The sequence below is a fragment of the Canis lupus genome, chromosome X (genome assembly GCF_003254725.2).
Source record: "Canis lupus dingo isolate Sandy chromosome X, ASM325472v2, whole genome shotgun sequence".
In the NCBI taxonomy this organism is placed as follows: domain Eukaryota; kingdom Metazoa; phylum Chordata; class Mammalia; order Carnivora; family Canidae; genus Canis; species Canis lupus.
Genome location: NC_064281.1, coordinates 124,126,312 through 124,149,672, shown reverse-complemented (window position 1 = coordinate 124,149,672; position 23,361 = coordinate 124,126,312). Strand labels below are relative to the sequence as shown.

Below are 23,361 nucleotides of genomic sequence, written 5' to 3'. Positions count from 1 at the left end.
TGTCTTTCTCATGAGTTGACCCTTCTTCCATCATTATGAAATAGCCTTCCTTTTCTAAGCATAGCTATTTCAACTCTTTTATGGTTGCCATTTGCGTTGTACAGTTTTTCATCCTTTTATTCTTTCAACCTATTTATTTCTTCACATCTAATGTAACATATAATGTAGATGGCATATCCTTGGATTCTGTTCTTTCATCTAGTCTAATAGTCTTTGTCTTTTGATTGGACTGTTTCATCTATTTATATTTATCATTATTAAAATTACTGTGATCAAGTTAAATTACTGTGATTGAACTGTTGATTTTTTACTATGATTTCTGGAGTTATTTCTTATTAACTACTCTGTGAATTACAATTCACAGAGGTACAACTTAAGGTAATGTACTTTAGATTAATGATCATTTAATTCCAACAACACAGGGAAGCTTTGCTCTTCCATCCTTTGTCCAATTGATGGGATATGATTTACATCTTAATCTATTACAAGCCAAACAATATAGTTTTTTTTACAATATAGTTTTTAAGTTATTTTTATATAGTTTCTCTTTAAAAGAAAAAAAAGATAAAATGATATATACTCTCTGTTATGTTTACTTGCATAAATACCTTTACTAGTGCTGTTTATTTCTGTTTATTCTGGGTTCAAGTTACCAAACAGTGTCTTTCCTTTTAGACTAAGGACTTTCTTTAGTATCTTTTGTAAGGTAGGTCTGTTAGCAATAAAATTTCTGTCTTTGTGTTTTGTTGTTATTCTTCTATTTTTTACTTTAAAGATTAGCTTCCTTGAGGTCAATTGGACCAATATATGTTAATGGTCAGCCAAAAGTTATTCAGATGTTGTACTTAAACACCTTGTGCCCATAAAGGTTTAAATCACTCTTTTATAGAAAACATAAAGTTGGATCTTTGTTTTTTAAATTCACACTGATGATCTTTTTTAAAAAAAAAACTGGTATATTTAGGCCATTTATATATAAAGTGACTTGATATTTTTAGATGAATATTTACCATTTTTGTTAATATGACCATATGTTACATTTCTTGTTTTCTTCCTCTTTATGCCTTCTCTTGTTTTATTTTTTAAAGGGATATTTTTTAAATTTTATTTATTTATTTGATAAAGAGACAGAATGCATGGGGGGGAGAGGCAGAGGGAGAGGGAGAAGCAGACTCCCCACTGAGCAGGAAGTCTGATGCCGGGCTTTATCCCAGGACCCTGAGATCATGACCCGAGCCAAAGACAGACGTTTAACCAACTGAGCCACACAGGCACTCCCTTTTCTTGTTTTAATTAATTGTTCCTTTAATGTGATTCCATTTTGTCTCCTTTCTTAAAATTTCAATTACACTTTTTAAATTTTTCTTTGGTGCTTGCCCAGAGTTTGTGATCTCTAGATTTTTTTCTTATCTGATTCCACCTCCACATAAGACTATTCTGCTTCAAGTGTGGTACATAAACTTTATAACAGAATATTTCCAATTCTTTCCTCTAATCCCCTATGATTTTTCTTCCAGTCATTAAATTTTATATGGTATAATTACACACCACATTTTTACTTCTATTACTTAAAACTATTATTTTTTTAGAACACTTAAAAAATTTTGCCTTTATTTATTCCTTTTATGATACTCTTCTCCTCTAAATGGAGACCCAAGTTTCTGATATATGTCATTTTCTTCTCCCTGAAAAGCTTAATAAATATTAAATATTATTTTTTTTGGTTTCAGAAGTAGAATTTAGTGATTCATAGTTGCATGTAGCACCTAGTGCTCATTGCATCAAGTGTGCTCCTTAATGCACATCACTCAGTTATCCCTCCCCCACTTACTTCAGGCACCCCTCAGTTTGTTTCTTAGAGTTCAGCATCTCTTATGGTTTGCCTCTCTCTAAATTTTCATCTTATTTTCCTTCCCCCTTCCCCTATGTTCATGTGTTTTGTTTCTTAAACTTCATACATGACTGAAGTCATATGGCATTTTTCTTTCATTGACTGACTTATTTTGCTTAACATAATACCCTCTAGTTCCATCGATGTCGTTCCAGATGGCAAGACTTCACTCTCTTTGATAACTGAGTAACATTCCATTATACACACCGCACACACGCACACACACCTTACATCTTTGTTATCCATTTGTCTGTCTGTGGACATCTGGGCTCTTTCCATAGTTTGGCTCTGGTGGACATTGCTGTTATAAACATTGGGGTGCATGTTCCCCTTTGAATCACTATGTTTGCATCCTTTGGATAAATATCTAGTGGTGCAACTGCTAGGCCATAGGATATTTCTATTTTTGACTTTTTGAGGAACCTCCATACTGTTTTCCAGAATGGCTGCATCAGCTTGCATTCCTACCAGCAGTGTAAGAGGGTTCCCCTTTCTCTACATCCTCTCCAACACCTGTTGTCTCCTGAATTGTTGATTTTGGCCATTCTCACTGGTGTGAGGTGGTATCTCATTGTGGTTTTGATTTGTATTTCCCTGAAGCCGAGTGATGTGGAGCATTCTTTCATGTGTCTGTTGGCCATGTATTGGTCTTCTTTAGAGAAATGTCTGTTCGTGTCTTCTGTCCATTTCTTGCCTAGATTTTTTTTGTTCTTTGGGTGTTGAGTTTGATACGTTCTTTATAGATCTTGGATACTAACCCTTTATCTGATGATAAGATGTTGGCAAATATCTTCTCCTGTTCTGTAGGTTGCCTTTTGGTTTTGTTGACTCTTTCCTTTGCTGTGCAGAAGCTTTTTATCCTGATGAATTCCCAATAGTTCATTTATGCTTTTGTTTCCCTTGCCTTTGGAAACGTGTCTAGCAAGAGGTGGCTGCAGCTGAGGTTCAAAGCACTTGCTGCCTGTGTTCTCCTCGAGGATTTTGATGGATTCTTGTCATTTAGGTCTTTCATCTATTTTGAGCTTTTATTTGAATATGGCCTAAGAAAATGGTCTAGGTTCATTCTTCTGCATGTGGTTGTCCAATTTTCCCAATGCTACTTGTTGAACAGACTGTCTTTTTTCCATAGGTTACCCTTTCCTGATTTGTTAAAGATTAGTTGACCATAGAGTTGAGGGTCCATGTCTGGGTTCTCTATTCTGTTCCATTGATTTATGTGTCTGTTTTTGTGCCAGTGCCATACTGTCTTGATGACTACAGCTTTAAATAGGGCTTAAATTCCAGATTTGTGATGCCTCCAGCTTTGGTTTTCTTTTTCTTTTCTTTTTTTTTTTTTGAAAATTTATTTTTTGTTCCCAATTTGTTTTTTTTTAAGATTTTATTTATTTATTCATGAGAGACACACACACACACACACACACAGAGGCAGAGACACAGGCAGAGGGAGAAGCAGGCTCCATGCAGGGAGCCCGACGCGGGACTCGATCCCGAGTCTCCAGGATCAGGCCCTGGGCCAAGGCAGGCGCTAAACCGCCGGGCCACCAGGGCTGCCCCAGCTTTGGTTTTCTTTTTCAACATGGCTTTGGCTATTTGAAGTCTTTTCGTACAAATTTTAGGATTGTTTTTTCCAGCTCTGTGAAAAATGCTGGTGGTGTTTTGATAGGGATTGTGTTGAATATGTAGATTACTTTGGGTAGTGTAGACATTTTAATATTTGTTCTTCCAATCCATGAACATGGAATTTTTTTCCATTTCTTTGTGTCTTTCTCAGTTTCTTTCATAAATGTTCTGTAGTTTTCAGAGTACAGATCCTTTACCTCTTTGGTTAGGTTTACTCCTAGGTATCTTACGGGTTTTGGTGCAGTTGTAAATGGGATCAATTCCTTGATTTCTCTTTATTCTCTTTCATTGTTAGTGTACAGAAATGCAACTGATTTCTGTGCATTGATTTTATATCCTGTGACCTTGCTGAATTTCTGCATCAGTTCTAGCAATTTTGGGGTGGAGTCTTTTGGGTTGTCCACATAAAGTATCATGTCATTTGCAAAGAGTGAAAGTTTAACTTCTTCTTTGCTGATTTGAATGCTTTTTATTTTGTTGTTGTTGTCTGATTGCTGAGACTAGGACTTCAAGTACTATGTTGAATAGCAATGGTGAGAGTGGGCATCCCTGTCATCTTCCTGACCTTAGAAGAAAAGCTCTCACTTTTCCCTTATTGAGGATGATATTTGCTGTGGGTTTTCATATATGGATTTTATGATGATGTATATTCCTTCCATCCCTTACACTGCAGAGAGTTTTAATCAAGAAAGGATGCTGTAGTTTGTCAAATGCGTTTTCTGCATCTACTGAGAGGATCACATGGTTCTTGTCCTTTCTTTTATTAATTTGCTGTATCACTGATTGATTTGAAGATGTTGAACCATTGTTGCAGCCCAGGAATAAATCCCACTTGGTCGTGGTGAATTATCCTTTTAATGCACCTATTAAATTGGATCCTATTAGCTAGTATCTTGTTGAGCACTTTGGCATCCATGTTCATCAGGGATATTGGTCTGTAATTCTCCTATATAGTTGAGTCTTTGGTTTTGGGATCAAGGTAATGCTGGCCTCATAGAAAGAGTTTGGAAGTTTTCTTCCATTTCAGTTTTTTGACACAGCTTCAGAAGAATAGGTATTAAATCTTTAAATGTTTGGTAGAATTCCTCTGGGAAGCAGTCTGGCCCTGGACTCTTGTTTGTTAGAAGATTTTTGATTACTGATTCAGTTTCTTTGCTGGTTATGGGTCTCTTCAGGTTCTCCCTTTCTTTCTGTTTCAGTTTTGGTTGTTTATAAGTTTACAGGGATGTGTCCATTTCTTTCAGATTGCCTAATTTGTCAGCAAATAATTGATCATAATATTCTTTTATAATTGTTTGTATTTCTACAGTGTTGGTTGTGATCTCTCCTCTTTCATTCATGATTTTATTAATCTGGGTCCTTTCTCTTTTCTTTTTGATAAATCTGGCTAGGGGTTTATCAATCTTATTAATTCTTTCAAATACCAGCACCTAGTTTCATTGACCTGTTCTACTGGGGTTTTTTATTTCTATATCATTAGTTTCTGCTCTTATCTTTGTTATTTCTTTTCTTCTGCTAGATCTAGGCTTTATTTGTTCTTTTTCCAGATCCTTTAGATATAAGGTTAGGTTGTGTATTTGATACTTCTTGGGTTTTTTTTTTTTAAGAAGGCCTGCATTGCTATATACTTCCCTCTTAGGATCACCGTTGCTGTATCCCAAAGGTTTTGAAATGTTGTGTTTTCATTTTCATTTGTTTCCATGTGTTTTTTAAATTCTTCCTTAATTTTCTGGTTGATGCATTCATTCTTTAATAAGATGGTCTTTAATCTCCATGTATTTGTGGACCTTCCAAATTTCTTCCTGTGGTTGACTTCTAATTTCATAGCGTCGTGGTCTGAAAACATGCATGGTATGATCTCAGTACCAGGTGAGACCTGATTTGCAACCCAGTATGTGATGTATTCTGGAGAATGTTCCATGTGTACTGGAGAAGAATGTGTATTCAGCTGCTTTAGGATGGAATGCTCTGAGTATTTCTGTGAAGTCCATCTGGGCCAGTGTGTCATTCAAAGCCCTTGTTTCCTTGTTGATTTTCTGTTTAGATGACCTGTACATTGCAGTGAGTGGGATGTTAAAGTCCCCTTCTACTATTGTATTATTGTCCATGAGTTCCTTTATGTTTGTTATTAATTGGTTTATATATTTGGCTGCTCCCAGGTTAGGGATATGCATATTTACAGTTGTTAGATCTTCTTGCTGGATAGACCCCTTTATTGTGATATAGTGTCCTTCTTCATCTCTTATTATAGTCTTTGGCTTAAAGTCTAATTTGTCTGATATAAGGATTGCCACCTCAGCTTTCTTTTGATGCCCATTAGCATGATAAATGGTTCTTCACCCCCCTCACTTTCAATCTGGAGGAATCTTTGGGTCTAAAATGAGTCTCATGTAAGCATTGTATCAATGGGTTTTTTTAATCCATTCTGATAGCCTGTGTCTTTTTATTGGAGCATTTAGTTCATTTACATTCAAAGTAATTATTGAAAGATATGAATTCAGTGCCATTGTATTACTTGTGAAGTTGCTGTTTCTGCATGTTGTCTCTTTTCCTTTCTGGTCTTTGTTACTTTTGGGCTCTGTTTCTACTCAAAAGGTCTCCTTTAATATTTCTTGCAGGTCTGGTTTACGTTTCATGAATCCTTTAGTCATTTTTTATCTTGGAAACTCTTTTTTTTTCTTTTCTATTCTGAATGACAGCTTTGCTGGATAAAGTTTTTTTTGGTTGCATATTTTTCCCATTTAGTATGTTAAAAATATCATGCCAGTCCTTTCCTGCCTGCCAGGTCTCTGTAAACAGATATGTTGCCAGCCTTATGTGTCTACCCTGATAGGTTAGGGGCCTCTCTCTATATCCAGACCTGCCTTCAAGATTTTCTCTTCGCTTTTGTAAATTGCAAGCTTCACTATATTATGTTGTGGTGTTGAACTATTTTTGTTGATTTTGAGGGGAGTTCTCTGCCCCTTGGACTTGAATGCCTATATCCTTTCCCAGATTAGGGAAGTTCTCAGCTATAATTCGTTCAACTAATCCTTTTGCCCCTTTTTCCAACTCTTCTTCTCCTGTGACTCCCATAATATAGCTATTATTTTGCTTTATGGAATCACTGAGCTCCCTAAATCTGCCATCATGATTAATAGTTTTCTTTCCCTCTTCTTTTGAGCTTCCTTATTTTCCATCATTTTGTCTTTATATCACTGACTCTCTTTTCTGCCTCAGTTATCCTCATTGTTAGAGACTCCATTTTGACTGCTTCTTAGTAATAGCATTCTTAATTTCAGCCTGATTAGATTTTAGTTCTTTTATTTCTACAGTAAGGAACTCTCTAGTGTCTTCTATGCTTTTTCAAGCCCAGCCAGTATCTTTATAATCATTGCTTTAAATTCTAGCTCAGACATCTTATTTGTATCCATATTGATTCAATCCCTGGCAGTGAATACCAATCCTGTTCTTTGTTTTGTGGTGAATCTCTCCATCTTGTCACTGTGTCCAGAAAAGAACAGAAGAAGGAGAGAGAAAAGATGATAATACTAGCAACCACAGAAAATAATAACAAAACAAACAAGAAAAAAACAAAAACAAAAGAAAATAAGAAAAAAATCGAACGAGAACAAAACAAAATACTAGTTCCTGGGTGTGTTTTGGCCTGCTTGTTAAAAGAAATAGGAAATAGGAAAGAAAATAGGAAAGAAAGAAAAACTTGTGTGTGTTTGTATGTGTGTGTGTGTGTGTATGCATATATATATTTTATATATATATAAAATAAAGTAAAATAAACAAGTCAAAAATCTATATTTATTTATGAAAAATTCAAAAGAATAACAGAATAACTGAAAAAGTAAGAAAATAGCTGAAAATGAAACTGAAAGATTAAATAATTCTTTAAAAATCTACAAATGCTATATACTGTTTTCCCCAAGAGCTGAAGTTTCACAGTTCTCTGTGATTGGTGAACTTGGCACTAGCCAATTGTTCCTGGTGGTCTTCTGGGGGAGGGGCCCACTTTTTCTCAAGTGCCTTTGCGCTTGTGGAAATGCGCATCTTTTGCCAGAGGGCTGAGCTTAGTGTACGTGGCTCTGGATTCCTCTGTGTGGCTCTGCTTTGCTCCCTGAAGGCTTTCAGCTTGGAAGGTGGGAGGGGGGATCCGTGAAAATGGTAGTGCTCTGCTCTGCAGCCCCAGAGCTGTAAGTTCACATCCCTCACTCTTCAGTGAGCCCTCACAGAAAAGCAGTCAATCGCTTTTGTTTCTCTGGTTTCCGTTCCAACTCTGTGTTCACCCACCCTCTGACCCAGCATTTTTATCTCAAGCACATGACTGAGTTTCAAGTCTCCAAATTTTATGGACTCTTGTGGCATGGACTCATGCTGTTCCTTCCAGGATAGGGAAACAGGTCTCGCCCCGCTTCTGCCTGTTGCAGTGCCCCAGCTTGGAGAGCAGTCGCCTGACTGTGCAGCGGTTCACAGTTTATGGCAATACTGAGCAGAAAGCTGGTGCCTAGACTCGCAATTTTCAGTTGACTTCTCCAGTCTGATGTCTGGGAACTCTGCCACACCCAGGCACTCCCATTCTTGTGACTCCGGAGATCCTGAGGCCACACTGTCCCACCTGGGATTCCACCCTGCTTTGCCACCTGAGCACCTTTAAGCCCGGGCCGTCCCCCACTGTATCAGAATTCTCAAAGTTCTGATTTTGCGCCCTGCTGCTTACAATACTTTGCAGTAGCCTCCCTAAGCTAGCTCCCTCCCCTCGCCATATCCTTCAATATGTCACCCTGGATTCAAGTATCCATACCTCTTACTACCTTCTAAAAAGTGATCACTTTATCATCCTCATTCTCTGACCTTCCTGGATCTGTGATTTGCTGTTTGTCAATAATTTTTGAGAACTTTTAGGGGAAAGAAGAGAAAATGAGTGGGAAATATCAGAGAGGGACACAGAACATGAGAGACACCTAACTCTGGGAAATGCACAAAGGGTAGTGGAAGGGGAGGAGGGCGGGGGGTGGGGGTGACTGGATGACGGGCACTGAGGGGGGCACTTGACAGGATGAGCACTGGGTGTTATGCTATATGTTGGCAAATCGAACTCCAATAAAAAATATACAAAAAAATTTTTTTGAGAACTTTTAGCCATGATTACCTCAATTATTCCTTCAACTCCTTTCTCTCTTTACTTCCTGCTAATCAGTTTGTGAGATTTCTCTTGACCTATGCATACATTCATTGATTGTTTCTTTGGCCATATCCAGTCTACTGATGAACTCATCAAAGGCATTCTTTATTTTCTTTACAGTGTCTTGTTACTTCTAACATTTCCTTTTGATGCTTTTGTAGAGTTTACATCTCTGCTTACATTTATCCATCCATTCTTGAATATTGCGTACTTTTTCCATTAGAGCCCGTAACATATTAATCATGTCTGTTCATTCAAAACTCTTTATCATATCTGAGTCTGGCTCAGATGCCTGTTTTGTATCTTCAGACTGTATTTTTTCTTGCCTTTTAATATGTCTTATGAATTTTTTGTTTAAGGCCAGGCGTGATGTACTGTGTAGTGGTACTGACATGAATAGACTTTAGTATGTCATTTTATTTTAATCTGGTAGCCGTAGGTATCAAAGTCCTCACATTTTCCTAGTGTCCTTCATTTTTGTCTCTTTGTCCTTGATATACCCTAAGGACTATGTACCAGCTAGAGTCTGCATCTTGCAGATATTTCATTATAATCTACTCTTATTGTACTGAAGTCTGGTGACATGGTGGTATAGGGGATGCATTCTATGATCTCATGATTAAATCTTAGTTTTATAGTGGGCCTGTGGCCTTGGGCTGCGTCCTTAACAGTATTTGATAGCATCTCTCTTAGTAAGACAGAAAGGTTTAGAAGGCCCAAGTGAGAGAAATGACCTTTTCCTGGATGGGGTAAGACTCTGATAAAGTCTTTTCCCTTGGAGAGCAGGCCTTTGTTATAGAGACAGCTCTGTTTAGAGGATACTTTGTTATGGACAATACAGTGTTCATTCTCCCCCTTCTCTGTCAAAACCATGTGGAATTATTTGGGGCCCTATACCATAAAAACCTTGTGGGATTCATGGATTTAAAAACCCATGAAAGTGTGGGTTCCCCCTTAAGACTGTGATCTCAGAAGTTTCTCCCCCTCAAGGTAGTCCACACTCAGCCTTCAGCAATTTATCAAAATTACCATTTAAAGGGATCCCTGGGTGGCGCAGCGGTTTAGCGCCTGCCTTTGGCCCAGGGTGCGATCCTGGAGACCCGGGATCGAATCCCACGTCAGGCTCCTGGTGCATGGAGCCTGCTTCTCCCTCTGCCTGTGTCTCTGCCCCTCTCTCTCTCTCTCTCTGTGACTACCATAAATAAATAAAAAATATTAAAAAAAAAAAAAAAAAAAAAAAAAAAAAAAAAAAAAAAAAAAAAACAAAATTACCATTTAAGTAAATGGAGTTTCTGCTCCAGGTAAATAGATCTTGGCTCTGCCTCTTTGGATTTTCCAGTCTCTCCAGATTTGGGGGTGGCAGTTTGCCCTGAAACCTCAGTAGTCCAAGTCCAAAAAGAGCCATTGCTTTTAAATTTGATTAGCTTTTTCTTATTGTGAGTATGGGACGGATGACTTCCAAGCTCTTTACATGTCAGAGCTGAAACCAAAAGTCTGATGAATTTTTTGAACTCTGATCTTGTACCTTATCTGGCTGATTCTCATTCTTAGGGCTAGAAAAGCAATCTTTTGTAACTTTCTTCAACCTAACTAGAAGTAAAAGTCCTGGGCTTGAGTGCCTTTTTAAAAAGGTTTTATTTGTGGGACACCTGGGTGGCTCAGCAGTTGAGCATCTGCCTTCAACTTAGGTTGTGATCCCGGGGTCCTGAGATCGAGTCCTGCATCGGGCACCCTGCAGGGAGCCTGCTTCTCCCTCTGCCTGTGTCAGCCTCTGTGTGTGCGTGTGCATGTGTGTGTGTGTGTGTGTGTGTCATGAATGAATAAATAAAATCTTTAAAAATAATTTTGAGTACAGTTGACAGAAAATGTTTTGTTAGTTTCAGGGGTACCACATAGTGATTCAACAAATCTATAGGTGATGCTATGCTCACCACAAGTGTAACTCCCACCTGTCACCACACAGTCCTATTACAACATCGTGGACTATCTTCCCTAGTCCTGCGCCTTTTAAAAGTGCTGCACCTTTTATTCCCATGACTTATCCATCCCATATCTCAAAGCCTGTGTCTCCCTCTTCCCCTTCACCCATTTTGCCCATCCTCTCAGCTTGTGTCCCACTGGCAATCATCAGTTTGTTGTTTGTATTTATAGGTCAGATTCTGCCTTTTGTTTGTTTATCCATTTTTTTATTTTTTAGGTTCTACATTTAAGTGAAAACATATGGGATTTGTCTTTGTCTTACTTATTTCACTTAGCATAATACCCTCCAGGTCCATCCATGTTGTCCAGATGGCAAGCTTTTATCTTTTTTATGGCTGAATGATACTTATACACCACATCTTCCTTATTCATTCGTCTATCAGTGGATATTTAGGCTGCTTCCATATATATGCTTCAATATATGACTATTGAAAAGAATGCTACAGGAAACATTGGGGTGCATATATCTTTTCAAATTATTGTTATTATCAAATATTCAAGATATTTTACATCAAATATCAAAGTATTTCAGTTTTCTTTGGGTAAATACCCAATAGTGGAGTTATTGGATCATATAGTTTCTATTTTTAGTTTTTTGAGGAACCTCCATACGGTTTTACCAGCTATGCCAATTTGCATTCCCACCAGCAGTGCACAAGGGTGGTTCCTTTTCTTCCGCATCTTTGCCAATATTTATTGTTTCTTGTCTTTTGGATTTTAGCCATTCTGACAGGTGTAAGGTGATATCTCATTGTGGCTTTGATTTGCATTTCCCTGATGACGATTGACATTGAGCATCTTTCCATGTGTCTGTTGACCATCTGTATGTCTTCTTTGGAAAAATGTCTAGTCAGGTCCTATGCCTTGGGTTGAGTTTTAATGCTTTCAGGACTCTGGGCTTGACTGTTAATGCTTGTAGGAGAAGGCCTTGGGTACTTGCAAGTCATAGATTTGGGATGGAGAACCTCAAAGATGTGCACATCAGTGAAAGTGTAGTGTAGCAAAAAAATCCACCAACAGAAGAGTGATACATCAACTTAAATATTCTGTCTTGGCCTAGGCTATGGGTGAGCCTTAATTAGGATGTGGGTTCAAATGCCTATAAGAAAAACCAAAAGTGGAAGTGGAAAAGTGGAAAAAATGCAGCCCAGAGTTTACTATGGTGGCTTTACCTACTTCCTCAAGGAATCTTCAGTTCTGAAAGACTGTACAGAACTGGTCACTGCAGCCTGCCAGAGATGCACATATTCCACCAAGGGTTTGCTCACCCATGAGCACCAGATTCTGATCCACATTATATATGTATGGTAATTATGTCTATGTATATGTAATACCGTTTGTACATATATGTAAACATATCAATAGAATCAATACAATATTATATATAATTATATTTATATAATATATAAAAAGGTTATATATAATATATAAGTAGGTATTGATTAACATGTAATAAATATTTATTATAATGAATATTGATATATTTTTACATGTAGTTTTAGAGTTCTTCCAGAGAAGGAGCTCCAGAAGAAACATGGTCAGAGAAATATGCAAAAGTTGTGATGTTAGAAAACTACTTATTATAAATGACTAAACAACAGGAAGATGCATAAATACAGGCTATAATGAATATGCAAGACTCAGAAAATAATATTCCCATGTTGCCTAACTAAGGGATTTTTTAAAAGATTTTTCGATTTATTTATTCATGAGAGACACACACAGAGAGGCAGAGACACGGGCAGAGGGAGAAGCAGGCTCCATGCAGGGAGCCCCACGTGGGACTCCATCCCGGGACCCCGGGATCACTCTCTGGGCTATAGGTGGCGCTAAATCGCCGAGCCACCCAGGGTGCCCTAAAGATTTTATTTATTTCTTCATGAGAGAGAGAGAGAGAGAGAGAGAGAGAGGCAGAGACCCAGGCAGAGGGAGAAGCAGGCTCCATGCAGGGAGCCCGACGTGGGACTCGATCCCCGGGACTCCAGGATCACGCCCTGGGCTGAAGGCAGCACTAAACCACTGAGCCACCCAGGCTGCCCCTAAGGGATTTAATAGAAATAAAAAAGCTTGAGATAACCAGGAAATCATAGGAGACATTTGGCGTATGATTGATGGTGAGCTATGACTATATTTACCTGTAAATATAAGAGTAAGTGATGCTGATGAAATGACAGAATAAACCAAAATATTTTATACTCTGAAATATAGATATTACACAAGTAACACAAATGGGTGTAGAAGGAGGATAGTTTCATAGATAATGACTAGGAGTAAAAAAATAATAGGTTTAAATTAGAGGCTGGGTCAGAAAGGGGGAGAGGCAAAAGGAAGATCCTAGCAAATTTCATTATGTCTCATGAAGGACATCAATAGAAAATATCTTCAAAAGGGACAGCCCCGTGGCTGAGCGGTTTAGCGCCACCTTCAGCCCAGGGCGTGATCCTGGAGACCCGGGATTGAGTCCCACGTTAGGCTCCTGGCATGGAACCTGCTTCTCCCTGGCCTGTGTCTCTGCCTCTGTGTGTGTGTGTGTGTGTGTGTGTGTGTGTGTGTGTGTGTGTGAGATGAATGAATAAATTAAATCTTTAAAAAAAAAAGATGGTTTAGAGTATATCTGATACAATCCCAGCTTAGAACCTTTGCACTGGCCTACTTTACACCAGATAGCTTTATGACTAACTCCCTCCTTCTTCAAAAGTCATCTTTCTCAATGAGGTTTACCCTTGCCACCACATTTAAAATTCCTAGTACCTCCAGCATACCGCTTTTGCCTTCTGGATTTTTTTTTATAGCTCCTAACATCTTATAATGAATTATATGACAGACTTATATATTATGTTTAATCATCTGCCTCCTCTCACTAGAAGATACACTCCATAAAAGCAGGAATTTTTGTCTGTTTTGTTCACTTATATATCCCAAATGGCTAATACTTCCTGCCACAAAGTTGGCACCCAATAAATATTTTTTAAATGAGTTGATTAATTAATCAGTTAAGAGTGTCAGAAAGTTATCTTCAATGATTAGATTTTTAATCTTAGACCTGAAGAATAAGTAGAAAGAAAAAGAAGAAGAACATGGTCGGCAGAGGAAATGACACATGTAAAGATCCTGAGGTGGTGGGACAAGATAGGGCCAATTATGCAAAGTCTTGAATGCCATCGTAATGATACGACTCAATCCTTTTGCCTGCCCTCAAGGAGCTCTCAGAAAATGGAGAGGGAAAATAATAATTAAACAGGTGATTATTATACTAATAAGAGTATGCACAAAGAACTATGAAAACATTGACTAGGCAGCTATTAACTCTTCTTAGGACGGTTTGGAAGATTTTACAAAGAAGGTGACATTCGAGCTAGGTCTCAGGCTGGAAGAGTGACATGATGAAAGTGTTTTAAGAAGATTAATCTGGCAATAGTATGGAAAATGGATTGGAATATGGATGGGCTAGAGACAAGGAAACCATCTAGTCCATGGCAGTAGTCCAGGTATGAGGTGATGAAGGCATCTATAGGAATGGAAAAAGAAGGACAAATCTGAGAGACATTTGGAAGAAAAAATTGACGGGAGCTAAATGGATTCTTGGCTTTAAGCCTTTCAGGAGGTAATGCTTCTTCCTTAGTAATAACCATGAAAAGATTCAAATTGACCTATTATGTAATTGCCTACTCTGACTAGAATTTCTAGCTATGGCTGTTCTCCAAAAGTTTCTGTTATTGTGATTGATACTTGTTGGACCTTAATTTACATTAAGATGATTTTAGACTCTAAAGGTTGGGAAGCTCTCAAAAACGTAATTTTGACCATGAAACAGCAAATTATTCTATTAAAGGAGAAATGAGGGAAACCATGGGGCTACATAGGAAGTTTTACAGTGAGCTCATAGTTCTTATTTCAAAAGTATAATATATAAAAGATGGAAAAGAAGGATGAATATAACAGGTGGCATATGCCTAAAGGATTAGTATTTGGAAGCATAAGATCCAAAATCACCTCAGGCATTTAGAAATATATATATTTGCAAAGGCAACAAGTACAATATTCTGACTATGTTCTCAGAAAGAGAAAGTATATGTGTCCTGGCATGGGTAAGCTATAATTCAGATGATATCATTACACTACTCTCAATGATCAAAGGAAATAAGGAGAATAGGAGAGGTGCTTTATGACTGGATTTATGTAAATATAATACCACTTTTAACAAAGAAAAAGAAGGAAAACTTTTTAGTCACTAATCAGTAACCTAAATATCTTCTGGGTTAGATCCTAGAACAGGTTTCAAGTAAGTGTGTACTTAGAAAATTACAAAGTTATCAACAAAGACATTTCACACAAACGTAATTTTTATTTGTAAAAAATTATGAGAGGTAGTTTATGGAAATGTGGCAGACATAATGTACATTAAATGAATGAATGAAATTTCAGCAAGACTTTAACAAATCTTTTTTTTAAAAGATTTTATTCATTTAATCATCATTTAATCATCACAGAGAGAGGCAGAGACACAGGCAGATGGAGAAGCAGGCCCCCCACAGGGAGCCCAGTGCAGGACTAGATCCCTGGACTGGGATCATGCCCTGAGCCAACCGCTGAGCCATCCAGGCATCCCAACTTTAACAAATCTTTTTTTTAATATTTTATTTATTTATTCATGAAAGACACAGAGAGAGAGAGTGGCAGAGACACAGGCGGAGGGAGAAGCAGGCTTCATGCTGGGAGCCTGATGCGGGACTCAATCCAAGGTCCCCAGGATCACGCCCCGGGCCGAAAGCAGGCACCAAACTGCTGAGCCACCCAGGGATCCCCAACAAACCTTTTATGAAATCTTAATGAACAAGAATTATGAATCTATGTTGATGGGTTAGATAATTAATACAATTATATTACTTAAATTACCTTACTCAAAACTGATTAGCATAGGCAAAAGAAGAGTTTTTGTTGGCCTTCTGCAAAGCCTACCTTTGGCTTGGCCTCAATATTTTTATTGGTTAAGTGGAGATTTACAACAGACATCCTACCATATTTAAAGAAAATATGAAGTTGGAAGAAAAGTAATTCACTGGATTCCCAAAAATATTTGTGGAGCTTTACAAAGTACTAGCAACCATGCTAGATGTTAGAGTGCAAAAATTAATGAGACATAGATAGGTCTTCCTATTAAGGAGCATCCAAGTATTACTAGGAGGAAAGACATAAAAACATATAATTTCATCAAAATGTATGAAGAAGGAAGATAGAGACATAAAGTAAAGGAGGAAGTACGGTAGCTCAGGACCAGGTAATAGAAGATATTATATAACATGATAAAGAAATTGGACTTTACCTTGAAGGCCTTAGGGATCCATTCAAAGGGAATGACACGCCAACAAATCTATTTTTTAGTTCACTCTTCCTACAGCGTGCAAAGTGGTTTGAAGGGACGGCATGTTGTATATGGATAGATGAACTAGAAAAATATCATAGTCTTTGAGTGAGAAATAATGGTGGGTTTTGACTGAGAATGTAGCAAGTAAAGCTACAATGCAGTGGCTCCGGTTTGGGAATGATGTAGGAAGTAAAAGTAATGATTTGATAATTGCCTGTATGGGAGAAATTTTAAAGAGGAGGTATCAAGTTCAAAGCATAGATTTCAGGTTGAACCAGTCATAGAACTGACTGGATGGTACTGGAATTGACTGTGAGGAAGAACACTGAGAGTAGCCAGTTTAGGTATAGTAGATATCAGGATGTCATTAGAAGGTGCTTCGTGAGAACAAGAATATTTGTTTTGTTTTATGTATTGATATATTTCCAGCACTTGTAACAGTGTGTGGCACCTAATACATGTCTGATATATTTGTAGTAGGAGTCCCAGAAGGAGAGGAGAGACGGAATGGTGCAGAAGCAATGTTTGAAGAGACAATGAGTAAGAGTTTTCTAAAAGTAACAAAAGCACTGTATTATTTTGCTATTGCTGCATACCAAATACCAAAAACTTAGTAGATTTAACTAATACCCACTTACTAGTTCACAGTTCTTATTCTTTTTAAAAAATATTTTGCTTATTTATTCATTAAAGAGAGAGGCAGAGACATAGGCAGAGGGAGAAGCAGGCTTCCTGTGGAGAGCCCGATGTAGGACTGGATCCCGGATCTCTGGGGTTACACCCTGAGCCGAAGGCAGACACTCAACCGCTGAGCCACCCAGGCACCCCCACAGTTCTATAGTTCAGAATACCAGACTGGGTTCTTTGATCAGTGTATGAAAGGCTGAAATGAGGGTATTGGCCAAACTGCCTTCCTTTCTGGAGGCTCTAGATAAGATTGCACCCATCCAGCTTTGTTCAGATTGTTGGCTGAATTCAGTTTCACATGGCCTCAGGCCTGAGGTTGCTGTTTCCTCCTTGCATGTCATGTCATTTCCTTGAGACTGCATGCATTACTTTACCTCGTAGTCCCCTCTACCTTCAAAGATAATGGAGACTCCCCTTGACAGCAAATCCCTCTCTGGCTTCAAATCTCTTTCACCAGAAAGAGCCCTGTCCCTTTTAAGGGATTGCTGGTGTAGATCAGACCAGGCGATGATCTTTCTTAAAGTCCATTGTGCCAGATACATTGCCTGATCACTCAAGTGAAATCCCATCATATTCATACTCTAGGGGAAGGGATTATAATTTGGCAAGGGTCACCAGAAGTCATTTTAGGATTATGCCTTTCACAAGCATCAAGGCATAGATTCAAAAAGTGCTGTAACTCAAAGAAGAATAAATACAAAATATACATGTATTTTGTAAAAACTGCTAAAAAATAAAGAAAAAGAAGAAAACATAAAGATACTTGGAGAAAAAAGATGTATTACCTTACAAGAAGCAGCAGTTAGATTGGAGTTGACGTTTCAACAAAAACAACGTAAAGAGAGATGTGTGGGTAGCTCAGTGGTTGAGCATCTGCCTTCACCCCAGGGCATGATCCCAGGGTCCTGGGATCGAGGCCCACATCATGCTCCCTGCAAGGAGCCTGCTTCTGCTTCTGCCTGTGTCTCTGCCACTGTCTGTGTCTCTCATGAATGAATGAATAAATAAATAAATAAATAAATAAATAAATAAATTCTTTTTTTTATTTATTTTTTATTGGTGTTCAATTTACTAACATACAGAATAACCCCCAGTGCCCGTCACCCATTCACTCCCACCCCCCGCCCTTCTCCCCTTCTACCACCCCTAGTTTGTTTCCCAGAGTTAGCAGTCTTTACGTTCTGTCTCCCTTTCTGATATTTCCCACACATTTCTTCTCCCTTCCCTTATATTCCCTTTCACTATTATTTATATTCCCCAAATGAATGAGAACATATAATGTTTGTCCTTCTCCGACTGACTTACTTCACTCAGCATAATACCCTCCAGTTCCATCCACATTGAAGCAAATGGTGGGTATTTGTCATTTCTAATAGCTGAGTAATATTCCATTGTATACATAGACCACATCTTCTTTATCCATTCATCTTTCGTTGGACACCGAGGCTCCTTCCACAGTTTGGCTATCGTGGCCATTGCTGCTATAAACATCGGGGTGCAGGTGTCCCGGCGTTTCATTGCATTTGTATCTTTGGGGTAAATCCCCAACAGTGCAATTGCTGGGTCGTAGGGCAGGTCTATTTTTAACTGTTTGAGGAACCTCCACACAGTTTTCCAGAGTGGCTGCACCAGTTCACATTCCCACCAACAGTGTAAGAGGGTTCCCTTTTCTCCGCATCCTCTCCAACATTTGTTGTTTCCTGCCTTGTTAATTTGCCCCATTCTCGCTGGTGTGAGGTGGGATCTCATTGTGGTTTTGATTTGTATTTCCCTGATGGCAAGTGATGCAGAGCATTTTCTCATATGCATGTTGGCCAGGTCTATGTCTTCCTCTGTGAGATTTCTGTTCATGTCTTTTGCCCATTTCATGATTGGATTGTTTGTTTCTTTGGTGTTGAGTTTAATAAGTTCTTTATAGATCTTGGAAACTAGCCCTTTATCTGATATGTCATTTGCAAATATCTTCTCCCATCCTGTAGGTTGTCTTTTAGTTTTGTTGACTGTATCCTTTGCTGTGCAAAAGCTTCTTATCTTGATGAAGTCCCAATAGTTCATTTTTGCTTTTGTTTCTTTTGCCTTCGTGGATGTATCTTGCAAGAAGTTACTGTGGCCGAGTTCAAAAAGGGTGTTGCCTGTGTTCTTCTCTAGGATTTTGATGGAATCTTGTCTCACATTTAGATCTTTCATCCATCTTGAGTTTATCTTTGTGTCTGGTGCAAGAGAGTGGTCTAGTTTCATTCTTCTGCATGTGGATGTCCAATTTTCCCAGCACCATTTATTGAAGAGACTGTCTTTCTTCCAATGGATAGTCTTTCCTCCTTTATCGAATATTAGTTGACCATAAAGTTGAGGGTCCACTTCTGGATTCTCTATTCTGTTCCACTGATCTACGTGTCTGTTTTTGTGCCAGTACCACACTGTCTTGATGACCACAGCTTTGTAGTACAACCTGAAATCTGGCATTGGGATGCCCCCAGATATGGTTTTCTTTTTTAAAAATTCCCCTGGCTATTCGGGGTCTTTTCTGATTCCACACAAATCTTAAAATAATTTGTTCTAACTCTCTGAAGAAAGTCCATGGTATTTTGATAGGGATTGCATTAAACGTGTATATTGCCCTGGGTAACATTGACATTTTCACAATATTAATTCTGCCAATCCATGAGCATGGAATATTTTTCCATCTCTTTGTGTCTTCCTCAATTTCTTTCAGAAGTATTCTATAGTTTTTAGGGTATAGATCCTTTACCTCTTTGGTTAGGTTTATTCCTAGGTATCTTATGCTTTTGGGTGCAATTGTAAATGGGATTGACTCCTTAATTTCTCTTTCTTCAGTCTCATTGTTAGTGTATAGAAATACCACTGATTTCTGGGCATTGATTTTGTATCCTGCCATGCTACCGAATTGCTGTATGAGCTCTAGCAATCTTGGGGTGGAGGCTTTTGGGTTTTCTATGTAGAGTATCATGTCATCGGTGAAGAGGGAGAGTTTGACTTCTTCTTTGCCAATTTGAATGCCTTTAATGTCTTTTTGTTGTCTGATTGCTGAGGCTAGGACTTCCAGTACTATGTTGAACAGCAGTGGTGAGAGTGGACATCCCTGTCTTGTTCCTCATCTTAGGGGAAAGGCTCCCAGTGCTTCCCCATTGAGAATGATATTTGCTGTGGCCTTTTCATAGATGGCTTTTAAGATGTCGAGGAATGTTCCCTCTATCCCTACACTCTGAAGAGTTTTGATCAGAAATGGATGCTGTATTTTGTCAAATGCTTTCTCTGCATCTAATGAGAGGATCCTATGGTTCTTGGTTTTTCTCTTGCTGATATGATGAATCACATTGATTGTTTTACGGGTGTTGAATCAGCCTTGTGTCCCAGGGATAAATCCTACTTGGTCATGGTGAATAATTTTCTTAATGTACTGTTGGATCCTATTGGCCAGTATCTTGTTGAGAATTTTTGCATCCATGTTCATCAGGGATATTGGTCTGTAATTCTCCTTTTTGGTGGGGTCTTTGTCTGGTTTTGGAATTAAGGTGATGCTGGCCTCATAGAACGAGTTTGGAAGTACTCCATCTCTTTCTATCTTTCCAAACAGCTTTAGGAGAATAGGTATGGTTTCTTCTTTAAACGTTTGATAAAATGCCCCTGGGAAGCCATCTGGCCCTGGACTCTTGTGTCTTGGGAGGTTTTTGATGACTGCTTCAATTTCCTCCCTGGTTATTGGCCTGTTAAAGTTTTCTATTTCTTCCTGTTCCAGTTTTGGTAGTTTGTGGCTTTCCAGGAATGCGTCCATTTCTCCTAGATTGCCTAATTTATTGGCGTATAGCTGTTCATAATATGTTTTTAAAATCGTTTGTATTTCCTTGGTGTTGGTAGTGATCTCTCCTTTCTCATTCATGATTTTATTAATTTGAGTCTTCTCTCTCTTCTTTTTAATAAGGCTGGCTAATGGTTTATCTATCTTATTAATTCTTTCAAAGAACCAACTCCTGGTTCTGTTGATCTGTTCCACAGTTCTTCTGGTCTCGATTTCGTTGAGTTCTGCTCGAATCTTTATTAACTCCCTTCTTCTCTTGGGTGTAGGATCTGTCTGCTGTTTTTTCTCTAGCTCCTTTATGTGTAAGGTTAGCTTTTGTATTTGAGTTCTTTCCAGTTTTTGAATGGATGCTTGTATTGCGATGTATTTCCCCCTTAGGACTGCTTTTGCTGCATCCCAAAGATTTTGGATGGTTGTATCTTCATTCTCATTAGTTTCCATGAATCTTTTTAATTCTTCCTTAATTTCCTGGTTGACCCTTTCATCTTTTAGCAGGATGGTCCTTAACCTCCACGTGTTTGAGGTCCTTCCAAACTTCTTGTTGTGATTTAGTTCTAATTTCAAGGCATTATGGTCTGAGAATATGCAGGGGACGATCCCAATCTTTTGGTATCGGTTCAAACCCGATTTGTGACCCAATATGTGGTCTATTCTGGAGAAAGTTCCATGTGCACTTGAGAAGAATGTGTATTCAGTTGAGTTTGGATGTAAAGTTCTGTAGATATCTGTGAAATCCATCTGGTCCAGTGTATCATTTAAAGCTCTCGTTTCTTTGGAGATGTTGTGCTTAGAAGACCTATTGAGTATAGAAAGAGCTAGATTGAAGTCACCAAGTATAAGTGTATTATTATCTAAGTATTTCTTCACTTTGGTTAATAATTGATTTATATATTTGGCAGCTCCCACATTCGGGGCATATATATTGAGGATTGTTAAGTCCTCTTGTTGATTAGATCCTTTAAGTATGATATAGTGTACCTCTTCATCTCTCACTACAGTCTTTGGGGTAAATTTTAGTTTATCTGATATAAGGATGGCTACCCCTGCTTTCTTTTGAGGACCATTCGAATGGTAAATGGTTCTCCAACCTTTTTTTTTCAGGCTGTAGGTGTCCTTCTGTCTAAAATGAGTCTCTTGTAGACAGCAAATAGATGGGTCCTGCTTTTTTATCCAGTCTGAAACCCTGCGCCTTTTGATGGGGTCATTAAGCCCATTCACATTCAGAGTTACTATTGAAAGATATGATTTTAGTGTCATCATGATATAAATAAATAAATAAATTCTTTTTAAAAAACCATGAAGATAGTATAATGGTATCTTCAAAATGATGGAGGAGGTAACTGCCAAATTTAATATCCAGTAAAAATAGCCTTCAAATATTAAAGTAAAAGAGGTTTTTTTAGATGGTCAAAAACTTAGGGAATCTGCTGCTAAACTCCAAAGGAAATATTAATGATATTAATGATCTTCAAGCAGAAGGAAAACAATCCCAAATGAAAGCTTGGAGTTATCTGATGGAATGCAGTATAATGGAGAGGTTAAATATGTAGATAGATCTGAATGTCCATTGATCACGTAAAACAAAAATAGTAATGTCATGTCATTTGGGATATGTGTGTTTTGATTAAAATACACAACAGTAGTTGTGGAAGGAGTAGAAATAGAGTTAATATAAGTTTTCTAATTTGTATTATAATTTAATAAATCAAAGATACACATTGTAAGCCCTACAATAACTCCTTTTTAAAAACCAGTAAAACAATGTATAATTATCAAGTAAACAAAGGAGGAAATGGAGAAATAGACACTACGTAATCATTGCAAAACAAAGCAAGAAAAAAAAGTAGCAATATGGGCAAGACAAATAGAAAGCAAATACTGATACGATAGAATTAAACTCAAGTATAGGGTAGCCCGGGTGGCTCAGTGGTTTAGCACCACCTTCAGTCCAGGGTGTGATCCTGGAGACCCAGGATCGAGTCCCGCGTCAGGCTTCCTGCATGGAGCCTGTTTCTCCCTCTGCCTGTGTCGCTGCCTCTCTCTCTCTGTCTCTGTCTCTCTCTTGTGAATAAATAAATAAAATCTTTAAAAAAATAAACTCAAGTATATCAACAATTATGTTAAATGTAAATGAACTGAACACAGTAATCAAATGACAAAGATTATTAAGCTGTTTAAAAAACAAAATATAAAAAAAATATAACTGCTATTTATAAAAAACACAAGTTAAATGTAAAAATATAGGACAACTGAAAGTAAAAGGGTGAAAGAAATATACAACGCAAATACTATCCAAAAGACAACAGATAGGTACATTAATAGATATATTAATTATATTATAATTATATTAATTATATTATTAACACTACATTAATTATATTATTAATATATATATTAATGACATACAAAGTTGACTTTTTCTAGCACAAAAGGGGTACAGGTACCCCCTTTTCAGGGATTGCCTTTTCAAGGGTCTTTCCATGGTCACCTGGGATCCCATTCAGTGGTAGTTTGATCCGAAACCACTCTCAACAACCAGCTCTACTTAGATGTATCTTGATTTCCTCATCACATGTTAACTCTGTTGAGGATTCGAACCATTCTGATAAACTATATGTGTGAAAGTACCCATAGCCAGATTACATGGTAATAGGATCCCTGTGTTGCCTAAATCCAAAGTTTGAACTAATATGGAAATCTCAGGCTCTGAAGTCAGTAGAGAAATGCTCAAAGTGTAGGAATCTTTACTAGACAGAGATATATTTTGTCATATCCTTTTTATGCATGCAAAATAATAGATGATACTCTGGGCCATAAGGTAGGTCTCA

The 23,361-nt window shown here is 37.9% G+C and overlaps 1 protein-coding gene across 4 annotated transcripts in view; it reads left to right on the top strand.

The window, feature by feature from the left end:
- Positions 1-23,361, top strand: part of TMLHE (trimethyllysine hydroxylase, epsilon) — a 117,862-nt gene that overhangs the window by 4,159 nt on the left and 90,342 nt on the right. Inside the window, exon 2 of one of the 4 annotated variants that reach the window (XM_025460499.3) lies at positions 16,507-16,569. The exons of the other annotated variants lie outside the window; for them this stretch is intronic. The gene's annotated coding sequence lies outside the window, so the exon portion shown is untranslated. The remainder of the gene's footprint in view (positions 1-16,506; positions 16,570-23,361) is intronic. 4 annotated transcript variants of the gene reach the window in all.